The sequence below is a fragment of the Haliaeetus leucocephalus genome, unplaced genomic scaffold (assembly GCF_000737465.1).
Source record: "Haliaeetus leucocephalus isolate CR32 unplaced genomic scaffold, Haliaeetus_leucocephalus-4.0 Scaffold164, whole genome shotgun sequence".
NCBI lineage: Eukaryota > Metazoa > Chordata > Aves > Accipitriformes > Accipitridae > Haliaeetus > Haliaeetus leucocephalus.
The window spans coordinates 1,813,821-1,826,006 of record NW_010972600.1 but is presented as its reverse complement, the minus strand read 5'-3'; positions in this window follow the sequence as shown (position 1 = coordinate 1,826,006).

Here is a 12,186-nt window from a genome sequence, read left to right as displayed (position 1 = left end):
TGCCTTTCAGCAAGGAAGATCCCAAGGAACTTGACAATCTATTCATACCTAATACCACCAGAACATAGACACCTTTGGGACAGAGAGCACAGCCAAATACATAACAGAGTGCAGAACAGCAGAAAAAAAGGGAAATATTTGGCTTGGGACTCCAGAGAAAACCTTGCTTTTTATACAGAGAGCCAAGGAATGGTTAGCATCCATTCATGGGAGACAGAACTGTGCTTTCTATGGTCACATCCCAAAGGCCCACAGAGAAAATGTGAACTTCACAGTTTATTCTGCCTCAGAAGTATGAAGTGGTAAGTTACCTTTCCCAACAAGCTGGACCAGTAGTTCTAATAACTGTGTTCAGACAGACCACAAAGCTGTCTTTTCTGTGGACATCTCAAGGGAACATTGAGAAATTTTCCATGCCAGAAGTTATATTAAGCAAACCTGTTCAGGTCTCCTGGATACATGCAGCAAAAAGCTGTAGTTTTTTAATAAGTGTTGATTCAAGATTAATGATAGTTCTCTTGACATTTCCTCTCTTACTGACTGCAATAGGGGCCATTTTTTTTTCTTCCCATTTGCTCTTTCTCACATAACCCCTCCATAGCAATTAGCTCTACTGCTTACACTTAAAAAAACCCCACCAAAAACCAGAAGGAAGTTATCCAGTGTGATTTAACAGCTGGAAATAAGCAAATCCAGCACCAAGCAATCAGGTCTTTTCAGGACACAAGCAATCAAAAGACCACTGTTGAGGTACTCTGTAAAAATGTAATTTGCAGTCAGCTGTTTGCAGGATACATAAACCTTTTCACTCTTGAAAATTAGAGTTAACTTGTACGAAGAGGAAGAAAGGATAGGTCACACTGTATTAGTCCCCCCTCACATCTTCACTGGCTATGGGGATGCTGAAAGCACGAGGTCAGAAGCCTGACTGTTGCTTTCTCCAGACTCAACTCTTCAAAAAACTGGATGGGACAGAAAAGGGAGAAAAGATCACTAAATGCAATACTCTTTGTCTCATCTCAGGAAGAGGCTACACACTTAAGTTCAGTTTTAATATGAGTAGTTTAAGACTTGCATGCAGAAATATGACTTTTTCTTACACAAGGGAAACGGGGGGGAAAGCCTTTATGAATTACAATGAAAATTCTTCAAGTGTAGGCGCTTTCTTCGATTGTTGTGGAATCAGGATGACTAGGAGATTCATGGAGGGCACAAAGAATAGAGGGATATAGGAAGCACCAGCAGATTGTCAAGGCTGTTCTCTAAAGTCTCATTATCCATACATAAAATGAGAATCTTGAATATGAAAACAGAAAATGGGTTTATTATTATAGCAGAACCTTAGTATTCCACAAAAATCATTCTTCCTCTTATGATGGTGGTAGAGCAGAACACTCTCTCAATCTTTTTTGCTTATAGCCCACTTCAACTGATTAATAACTTTTGTTACATTTCGAGCAAACAAGATTGAATCTTCTTCCTGGAAACTGCCTTTTATGCCTTCATTAATTGTTCCCAAAATCTTGACCACAAAAGGATGTGAGCTCCTCAAGGATGAGCAGAGAATGACAATCCCAGTGTCTTCTAGACAGACCCCATCATATCACAAGGCAGTATATTCTCCACACTGCTGTCCCCCTTCCAGTGTTTGCCTGAGGCGTTCCATAGGCTTTCTGTCAAAGATAATTACGGCTGTCATAGGAATGAATAGACAAAGATGTTCACAGGGCCCACGCTCTGGGGGTGGGGAAGGACAGGTATCGTCCTCAGAAGCAGGAGCACTTTGTCTCTCTCAAAAGAGAGATGTCATACAATACGAAAGATGAATTTTCAAATGGAAATAATAGCACAGAGCCAGGCAGCTGAGCCCTCATTCACGTTTGGTTAGATAACAATGTTAAATACTCAGCTATTCTCACCCAGAAGTATCTCCCTACTCAGGCCTGAAAGCACACAGGTACGACTCCGAAATGTTATCTGAGTTGCAGCTTTTGCAATGCTAAGGGGAACATCTGTGCTACCTGGTCCAGACTATTAGAAAGTTATTAACAGGTGCAAGTCAAAAGAAACAATTTAGGAGGCCTATTAGCCTTAGACAGTTTCATTTGTGAAACTGCTTGTTTCACCAACCTCACGGATTGTGGAAACAAAGAAGCCACTGGCTACTAAATGTGTGCTTTTCCTGGCACACATACTGTCAGTTCATCTTATTGTACATCTCTTTTCACATGCACATTTTATTTTCATAAGCTTTGAGACATTGAAGATTACTGGCTTTATCCAAAACTTGTGTTTCTTTGTACATCATTTATAAACTCAGAGGAAAATTCAACATCATCCAGACTATGGGTTGGTTTTTATTTCACCCCTAGAGAAATGGAAAAATGGCGTGTACAAAGGCTTACAAGTGGTGGGAAGCTCTCCAGAAAGATGGGAGTCTGGAGACTAATCCAAACCTCTTGAGTTTTCAAGAAAATATCAGACCAGAAATCTCACAGGAATGAACTGGCTCTGGAGATTTCTGGCAATTCCTTCTCCTGACCCCACCCAAAGCTGAAAAACAGCCACAAAAGCAAATTTACTCTTTTTCACAATATTTTTCAGTATCACGGTCTGTGTAAAGATCCAGAGTAAGTCCTTGCTTCATCTAAACTGCTCTTCCCATCCAAAGGTTGCAAGGGCACATGTGTAGCCTAACTGTGATGGTCACAATTGCTCTAATTTTAATTCCACATGGAAACTAGAAGTTTGATCCTCTGTATTTTTGCAATGCTTCCTTCAATAAAGGCCAATTGCTTTTGGCTAGCACAGCAGTCAGTTTCTTCCATTAACCTTTATTCAAGCCAAAACACTTTGGGTGTAAGCGACATCGAGTTCCTGAGACAATGATGGCCAGAGAAATACCTATAATGAGAGTGGAATCCAAGAGCTATCCCTAAACTCCAGCTGCCTTGTCTCTCCTTGACATCTTTTCAGTCTTTGAATGCTTTCTGCACAAGCCATTACACCCTTCAACACTTCTTCCAGGAAAGCGCGCACAATTCCAGGAACCCCACGCCTCAGGTGCATAAATAGCAATGACAAAAGCAACTTTCTACTGGCAAGGCAGGAGACAATGTTGAAATGTTGAGTCTCTATACACAAATGCAGTAAAAGCTACCATTAAGCCAATATTTCCCAAGGAAATCAAATATCAATGCATGGTTTGGATAGGAGATCTTCTGGAAAGAGTAATGAACATGTCTAACCCTGTATACTCAGCAAAATCTGATCTCACAGCCTGAGATCATTTGCTGGCTTCAAGTCACATCTGGGAGTTACTCCTAACACATCGGGAAGAGAAGTTGTTCCTAGGGAGATCCAAGTTCCACTTCTAAATCTCCCTATAAAACAGGAGCTTTTGCCATTTAGTACTGCAGGTGCCCCCTCCCTTTCTTTTTCTTTTTTTTTTTTTTTTTTCAGATGAGGTTTGTGGTGGCCTCTAGCGGAATATGGAACAAATGGTATAAAAAGGGAAAAAAGGAGCAAGGCATGTGCAGCCTCCTACAAAGCTGACCAGGCCTTCAGCTATTCATAGCTGAATTCAGTGGGAATTTGTTTAAAACTGTATGTACTTCCTAGTAAAGGTCTAATCTCTATATCCTAGCCTAATTGATCCATCAATTCAGACCACTTGCAGCACCATAATGAGTCATCCTATAAAGAAAAAACCTGTAATAACACAGTTTTTAAATGATATTTTTGATGTTTCCTGATGTTCATGAAGTTGTCAAGTCCACAAGAATAATAAATACACCTTGTTTTGTTTCAGCCTTTCTGCTTCCTCAGTAAAGGAGGTGGATGCAGGCTGTAACTGGATTTGTTTTGAGCCCTAAGAGAAAAGTTCAAGATCAGTCTGGGATCACAGGAACAATTCAGGCTGTTCCAGTGCTCCAGCTAGCCCAAGATTTGGCTTCTGACTTCAAGACACATGGACTGATCACGAGTGAATACACTATTTGACTAGCATTATAATGCCTTCCTCCCCTCCATTTCCTAGTAAGCCCTCATGCTCATAGAAAATACTGTGTTATTTATCCTGCCACTCCTCAGGATTATTCTAATATGGCTTTTCCATCATGACCTTGCATGCTTTGGACTTTCCACAAGCTCTTTATTACACAGTGAAACTGCTCCTGCTGTAGAAGTTCTTCTGCATCTTGGCTAGTGGCCCTCTGTTGCTCTTGATCCAAAGGAATTCATTGCCCAATGTTTAACATTACTTTTTTGTTTAAATGACATCATTACTAAAGCGCTGCTTAGAATTACTGCTCTCCAGATCTCCTTCACATCCCTTTTGCAATCACCTCCTCCAGCAGTCATATACTGATCTGCTGCCAGGAAGGTGGTCTAATATGTTAGTGTCTTGTCTGAGATTGGAACACCACTTACTTGCCAGCAAGCTTCCCATAGCACCTTTGCTCTGTCTTCATACTAAAGCTGAAATAAAGGCCGTAGGATCTAGTTCAACATTTCATTTTCTTAATAACATTTGCTAACAACTACATAAAAAAATTTCTGTGTTTTGGGTTTCCTCCGTATGACATAAGGCTCAAGGATTTCTGGACCAGAATTGAGAAGCCGTTTGAAAACTTCTGTTTGATCATAAATCAAGCTCAGTAATTACCTTTTTAGTAAAAACAGCCCCAGTTCACAGTTTCCAGACTCCACGATGGGTTCATAGTGTTGCCATGGGCCTTGCTCAGGGTCCAGGAATTCAAGCAGACTCCACTTTCATTATGGCACCTGTAGCAGCTTCTGCAACGTGAATCTCAAACGGCACCACTTGATAATTGCTGGTCTGCATGACACTGGAAGGAAGAGCATGGAAAGACTCCGTATCTCTCTATCTTTTCATAGCTCTTCCAGCACCTTTCCATTTATTTACTCGCTGTCACACTGGCTGCCTTCCACAGTGGGAACTCCGCCTCCTCACATAGCACATGGAAAAGCCAAAAGCAAAGGCTAGCTGGGCAGTTAATTTGGAAGTGCTGTTGAAAGCCTGGCAGTAGAATACAGATTGGATCAGGTCCAGAGAAGGTCCCGAGGTGTTGCCATCAGGGTGCTGCTGCTCCCAAGGCAGGTCAGTGGGTCTTAAATTGTCCAGTCTGAGGAAGTCTCAGTAACCAGCACCACCAGGTTGGGGTGAGACAATCGCTCCACCTCTGCCCTGACTTAGCAGCTGAGGAGCAGGCTATGAAACTGTACTGAGAAAGGGAAAACCCTTAGCAAAGGAACTACATGAAACACTCCTTCACATCAATCTGGTAGTGGTAAACCTTGTTTCAAGCAAGTAGGGGCAAATCCCCTGTATTTTAAGCCCAGTCTTTAGGAAGCAGGTGGTATAATCAACTGAAACGTTCGCTCTCAGGAGTACTGTTAAAATCTGGGACCCCACTGTCCTCTTGATCTTTTCATATGCTGTTTGATGAAATTCCACCAGTGGCCTGGGTACATTTCCAAGGAACTCATGACTTCTGGGAAGGCATTACAAAGCTACACTGTAACCATTCATGACCTGTGTTCAGTACTGGCTTGGTTCCTCCTCAAATCCACAACATTCTGCAAAGAAAACATTCTTTCCACTTCAAGTAAGCTTCTCCATCCTGAAACCAGCCTGGTTCAGGCACCCAACCTCTTCTTGCCCTGCACTCACCCCCAGACATCAGAAATACAGGCTTTCTAATGGAAGGGCTTCCATGATAGCAAAACAACTGCAACACCTAATACATTTGGTCTCCCTCGATTCTAGATCTGGGTTTTTTTCAGGCAAGAAATAAAGGAAAAGGAACTGTTAATATTACTAGCCTTACCTATAGCTGCTGCTAGGAAAGTATGAAAGTTCTTACACTCATTGTTTTCTGAAACTTTAAGATCTGCAATGAAAAGATGAACTCTGCGTTTCACATCAAAAGGAACTGAGATGTCCATGAAAAAGTCAGAGAGGATAATTCTTGAGAGCTGGAGACCAGAAAACTAAATGATTCATATTTCAGGACAAAGACCTTCTTGGATGCAGGTGTTTAATCCAGCAAGAATCTGAACCACTCCTGTAAGTCATGTAGCCACATTATATGGCTAAACACACATCCTTACATGTGTGTTTAGATAGCCCCCCCCCCAGCAAAACCCAAAGGGCAACACACCTAATTATTGGATTACTTACATTATTTCATTTTTAAGACAAATGCCAAATTAACAGACTTCTCCCACAGCAGGAAGAAGGATTTACTTGGAAGCATTTACTTTATATGTAGAGAATGTAAGTATGTTATTCACTTAAACAAAAAGCAAAGAAAAAGACGGTGGGACTCAAAAAATACTGTTTTTCAAATTATTTGTTCTCTTAAGATACTCTTTACAAAAACAATCTCATATTTAACTCTGTGCATGCTACCTTCCCCAAAAGTTAAAAACATGTCTGTAAAGCAGTAATGCTTTAAGAGAGCAAGCTGTCACCACGTTGGAAGTTGTGTTGGTAAAACTCAGATTATTTATAAATTTAAATGAGACACCAGGGATAACCTGAAAATTCACCACTCTTATTTTCTCCACTAAAACAGGGGGAGGAACACCAGTACACAAGAGTCAAACACACATCAAAACCCTTTGCGAAGTACTGGATTTTACATTATACTGAAATAACCTCACTGCTTCTCCATCTGCCTCGGATAACTGCCAGAAATTAAAACAAAGAAATATGTAAACTCTTTGTAGTCAATCAAGAGCTTCAAAATTTGTTTTTAAGTTCAGATACAACCACCTCTGTTTTGAAGTCCCATTTAAAGAAACGTTGATGCCCCTTTAGAAACAGATATTTTTAACAAGTCTGCTCCTTCCAGAACTCCTACCAAAGACAGATTTAATAGGGAACAGATACTCTCAAATATCTGCTTCAATATATCCATCAATTCCAGAAAATTTTTTTCTGGGATTTTAGAAAGTATGCCTTTTTGCTAGTGATCTTTAACTTCTGTGGCCAGTTAGAGAAGTAGATCACTTCATGTAGTACTTTTGCAACCAAAAACCTGCAGAAAGCCAGAAGCTCTGTTCATAAAAAGATTTTTCCCCTACATTAGTTCCTTGAATTCAGATTCTGTGCTAACGTGGCATTGTTTCAGATGAACACACACTTCAGCTATTTTCAAGGAGTGGGAGTTAGAAAGGTTTTTAATACATTTTTGGAGGGAAGGATTTCAAATTTTATACTGAAATGAAGTATTTTTAATTAGTATTTTAATGTTAAGTTACCTTTTCACAGTTTATTAGCTTTTTAGTATCCACTTAGCTTAGACAGTGAAAGAAAACTGGTTTATAGTACAGAGTTTACAGCTAGTTTCATTTACTGGCTTTCAAATATTGCCATTATCTTTTTATGTCACTCATCACCTTAATATCTAAATACCTTCTTGATTCAAGATCACCGAAGAAATGTCAAGATCTTCTCCTCCTTTTCCTTCATGGTTTTAAGTTAGCTAACCACGACTTGTTTCAGGAACACTTTTTATAGCCACAATTGAACCTGCAGGTAAACCAGTTGAAACAGAAATATTACACAATTTGCTGAAGGATAAAAGCATTGAGATTCCCTTGATAATGAGTAATAGCCCTTTTCTGTGAATCTTCTATAGTATATTACTCGTACTCCTGAAATCAAAGTTAGGTTGCATTTACTATTGCACTTAGATTTCTGGCACCTTAGAGAAATTCTTACATTTACACAATAATACTTTTCTCACATGCTTTTAGTTTGTGAAAACATTCTGTGTATTAAAGGGCTTTTTAAAAATGACCATTCAATCTAGTACCACTTGACAGAGATCTTTTAATGTGATGTTAAAATACCTGTCATATAAATTTAGGCATTAAGACTGAAGTCCATAAAGCTGTAATTAAAAAAAAAAAAAAAAGTCTTTATTTCCACCTTACTCAAAACAGCCCTTTCTCACAGTATTATTGTTCAGATCCCAGAAAGCAGCATGCCTGACTAGTGATGCCTCTGTCTCACCATAGCTGGAAATACAGATTTACTTAAACATACATGTTGCGTTACTTTAAATCTAGTGCATATTAGGACTGCGCTTTTTTTAAAATTCCACAAGAGCCCAATAAACCCTTCAATATATACCTAAGGGGATTTTATGGTCCTTTTAATTCATAAAGGCATTTATATGAGCTCTGATCTTACGACATTTGCATCATCAGCCATTAATTTGTGAAAATTAAATAAACAAAAATAGCTCCATAACCTTCTCCACATGCCTACTAAATGCTGCAATACTTGTTGGTCCAATAGCTAGAGATGGAACAAAAATACAGCCAGCCCAACCGCTCCCTGTCCCGACACTACTACAGACATTCCAATAGGAAAAAGCTGAGGAAAGATTGTAAAGTTCTGGGAGAAGATCCATTTTAGCTATTAATGCTTATTATCACATTTTCTAAGGTCTATAAAGCTTTTTAAGGTTTATATGGGATGAAGGAAGCTATAGAAATGTTATGATCCCAGAACATCTTCCTAAACAAAAGGAAAATGTATGTTGCTATGTAGCTGCATCAAGCTGTTCTTTTTTTTTTCCAGAGCTGCATTAGCTTTCCTTCTATGTCCCTCTTGTGGCAACTGAGCAGAATTGTAACATCTGCAATGGAATCCCTAATTCGTAGCCTTCAAAAATTTTTGCTTTGTTGCTGCGTTTTTGGTGCATTTTTTTTCAATAAAAAATTTATTTTATTGAAATAGTATAGTGGGGAATAGTTTTTCTTTAAAAAAAAACCAACAACAGGTATTCTTTGCTCTTCCATTTACTAATACTCAGGCTAGGTAAACTAGGTAAAATTGTATGGAATTTTCATTTGCAGATTTGTTTTAAGGAAGAGACAAGCAAAAGGAAAAACAGAGAGAGACAGAAAATGAAGAACTTTTACAACAGTATGAGCTACCTGAACATTAAACAAGAAAAGAAGAAACAGAGATGTGAAGTGACAGAGCAGATAAGAAAGTTATGCATAATAAATTTACTGATTGCATTTATTGTTCTCTATGTTAATGTATTGCTAACCACAGTACTTATTATATAGATATACCACCATCAGATGCGTAATGTGTGAGCATTCCTTAAGCATTCTTTGTCAAAAACATCTGATCTCTGCTTCATACTCATTTTCCCCTAACCTGAATTGTTTTATCCCAGGATAAAAATACACATTTTTTTTTATCCAGCCCTGTCATTTGAAGTAGCAGTTTTGCAAAGATTCCTCAGACTCAGTTTGATTGGCTCTGAACCCCCCACGTCATGATGACACTTTCTAGCACTATCTCCATGGCTTGGAGTTTGCAGAGACCAATCAGTTTATTCCTTTTCATAACAGCTTGTTTTCAGCCCTCTCTTGTGCAGTCCTGAGTGGAGGATGTTATCAAATCCCAGCACTAGTGTGTCTTGGAATTGAAATGAGTTTCAAGGAAAGTCCTCTGGCAAAGCCAATTACTTTGAGTCAGGACTGTGTTATTTCTACCAACACCTAAACTGCTGTATGCATCAGTTTTACACTTACAATCATCAGGAACCTTCATTATCACCCCTTCAAGATAATCACGCTAAACTTATTAGCTCATGGAAGCAAGCAGAAAGCATGCTTTTAAAAATTAAATTCACCCACATTTGTTCTCTTGGATAGCTTCTTATGGCTAAGTATGTCCTGCGAATTCTAGCTTCTAACTATGCATAAAAATGGTAAAGCAGCAACATTTTCAGAGGATGTGTTCCAGTTTTCTGAAGTGTTACCTTTTTAAATTTCATATTGAATGCACAACAGTAAAGACCAATGAGTCAGAGTGCCATCTCTCTGCATTAGCCCAGATTTAAAAGAGAGAACTTTCACAAAACATGGCTTACACAAAAAATATTGTCTAGGAGCTTTGCAGTGTAGCCTGCATATGTGCCTCCATGTTTATCTTTAGAAGCACCAAAGCAGTCCACAGAGTTTCCAGCATGCAGTGAACTACAATTAAGCAATAATACAATGAAATTCAAATGTACCCTCTTCACAAGTCATGCTTCTATATTGGTATAAAGACTATTTGCAGTCTCCATTTTTAAACACAGTGGTCACAACTAATCACCGGTTTCATCCCTCATCAAAATATATCAAAGTGGACTGCAGGTTTTCCACACCCGATTCACTCTGGTTCTACTTTTGCCTTGTGTGACGGGGGAGCAGGCCATCCCGTGTGGTGGGGGATCTCCTCCCAGCCCTCCAGCTTCAGCACCTCAGACAGCAGCACCATCTTGTCTGTGAACACGGCCAACGGTCCTTGGTGCCTCCATATCAGAAGACCAATTTACCTTCTGATGGCATAGCGAGCTAAGGACCTGCAATTTTCAGCGATTTTCCAAACAACTTCTCTTTAAAAGCACTGTTATTTTCTGTATTATGTAGGGGACAGGGAAAGAAATCCAGCAGCGCATCAAAGCTTTGATCGGTTTCCAGAACTTCTGAGGATTCTGTAAACCAGCCAAATGTTGCAAGCACATTCTGTTTATTAATAAATAAGTGTTCATACCAAGCAGCCTACCTGGTTTTATAAATCTCTTCTTCAATTCCGCTTTCATCCTCAAGTAGGAATTCATATTTTCTCACAGTTATGCTTTTCTCTGAACTACAAAACAGTTAATTTCCAGTTTGTTTTAAGAAAGCACCAGTTTAGTTCATCCGTGGATGCTTTCCAACCAAACTTCTGGCGGGTTTTAATTGAGTTGTGTTTCACCCTTAGGAACCAAGAGTCTCAACATTAGAACTGTCTTGTAAAACTGAAGAACTTCTGTAAGGGTATACATTGACTTACCTTGATGTCACCATGCTAAACTGGAGCCGATGTGACAGTCATAATTCAACAATCAATTTTCCATTCTGCCTTTTGATTTTAGTGGCTTGTTGGGTTAACCTACTTTAATATGAATCCTGAATTAGGATACATTTATGATAAACTATTGGTACAGTCTATTCTTCCTAGAGGCTTAAAGCTAAAGATTAACTCTAACAGTCTGTAGGCAGAAGTGCTGACTCCTGTATTCTCTTTACTCATTCTTTCCCTTCCTTGGTGCACAATATTCCTAGGACAAGGATGCTTTTCAATCTTCATCTAGATCTTTTCGGTCTAACAGCTGCAAATCTGGTACATGCTGTTTCAGTTCCAGGCTTTATCCTACACCAAAAGGAAGAATAAAATTAAAGTTACTTATAAAAGAAGATACATATTTGAATCTTATAGTTGAAGGCTTTAGTAGGGACGAGGGACTGAGTATCTAGCCTTTCGTATCAATGTTTTTTACAACACACAGAAGTTATCTTAAAAGAGATTTGTTGTGTGCTAGCTAATAAAAGGATGCTGAAATGAGGGCACCCAAATCCAAAACTTTCTGTTTATTTATGGGTATAAACATGTGTCATTCACCTTCCTTGACCTTCGAGAATCTCCATGGCCAACTCCACTACCCTCACCTCATAGCAACTCAGCTTTCTGGCTATCATGCCGTTATATTAGGTATTGCAGGTATAATAGGTATTACAGCTAGAGCAGGTATTACTATAATACCAGATCCTTCTTAATCAACACGTCTGTCTCAAAACACTTCAAGCCCCTGCATAACTCCCTTACCCAAGCTACGTCCCTATGAGACCCTACACACTCGTTTCAAACAGGAACGTGAGGCAGGCAGGCCACAGAACCAGCGGCTGCAGCTCCAGGCTCACAGCAGGCACAGTGGGGATAAAGGCCCCCCCGTTGCCGCCACAGGGGCAACCACCACCACGCCTCCCCTCACAGGAACCTGGTACCACCGCAGGGCTCCCACCACCACCACCACAGAGGCCGCAGCTCCCACAGAGCCCATCCACCACCAGAGCCCCCCCCCATCGCCTCCACAAGGGTCGACAACCACCACAGCCCCTCTCCTCCCTCCAACCGCCCCAGGGTCCTTCGCCACAAGTGCCGAACCGCCACCTCAGGGCCGAACCGCCACCTCAGCCCGCCACCGCCTCCACAGCCCGCCCTTCGTCCTCACCTCGAAGACCCATTGGCTGGCACAGCAGTCAGTCAGAAGCAGGCTCCGCCCCTCCCCGCGAGGACGGGGGGGTGGCGCTAAGCGC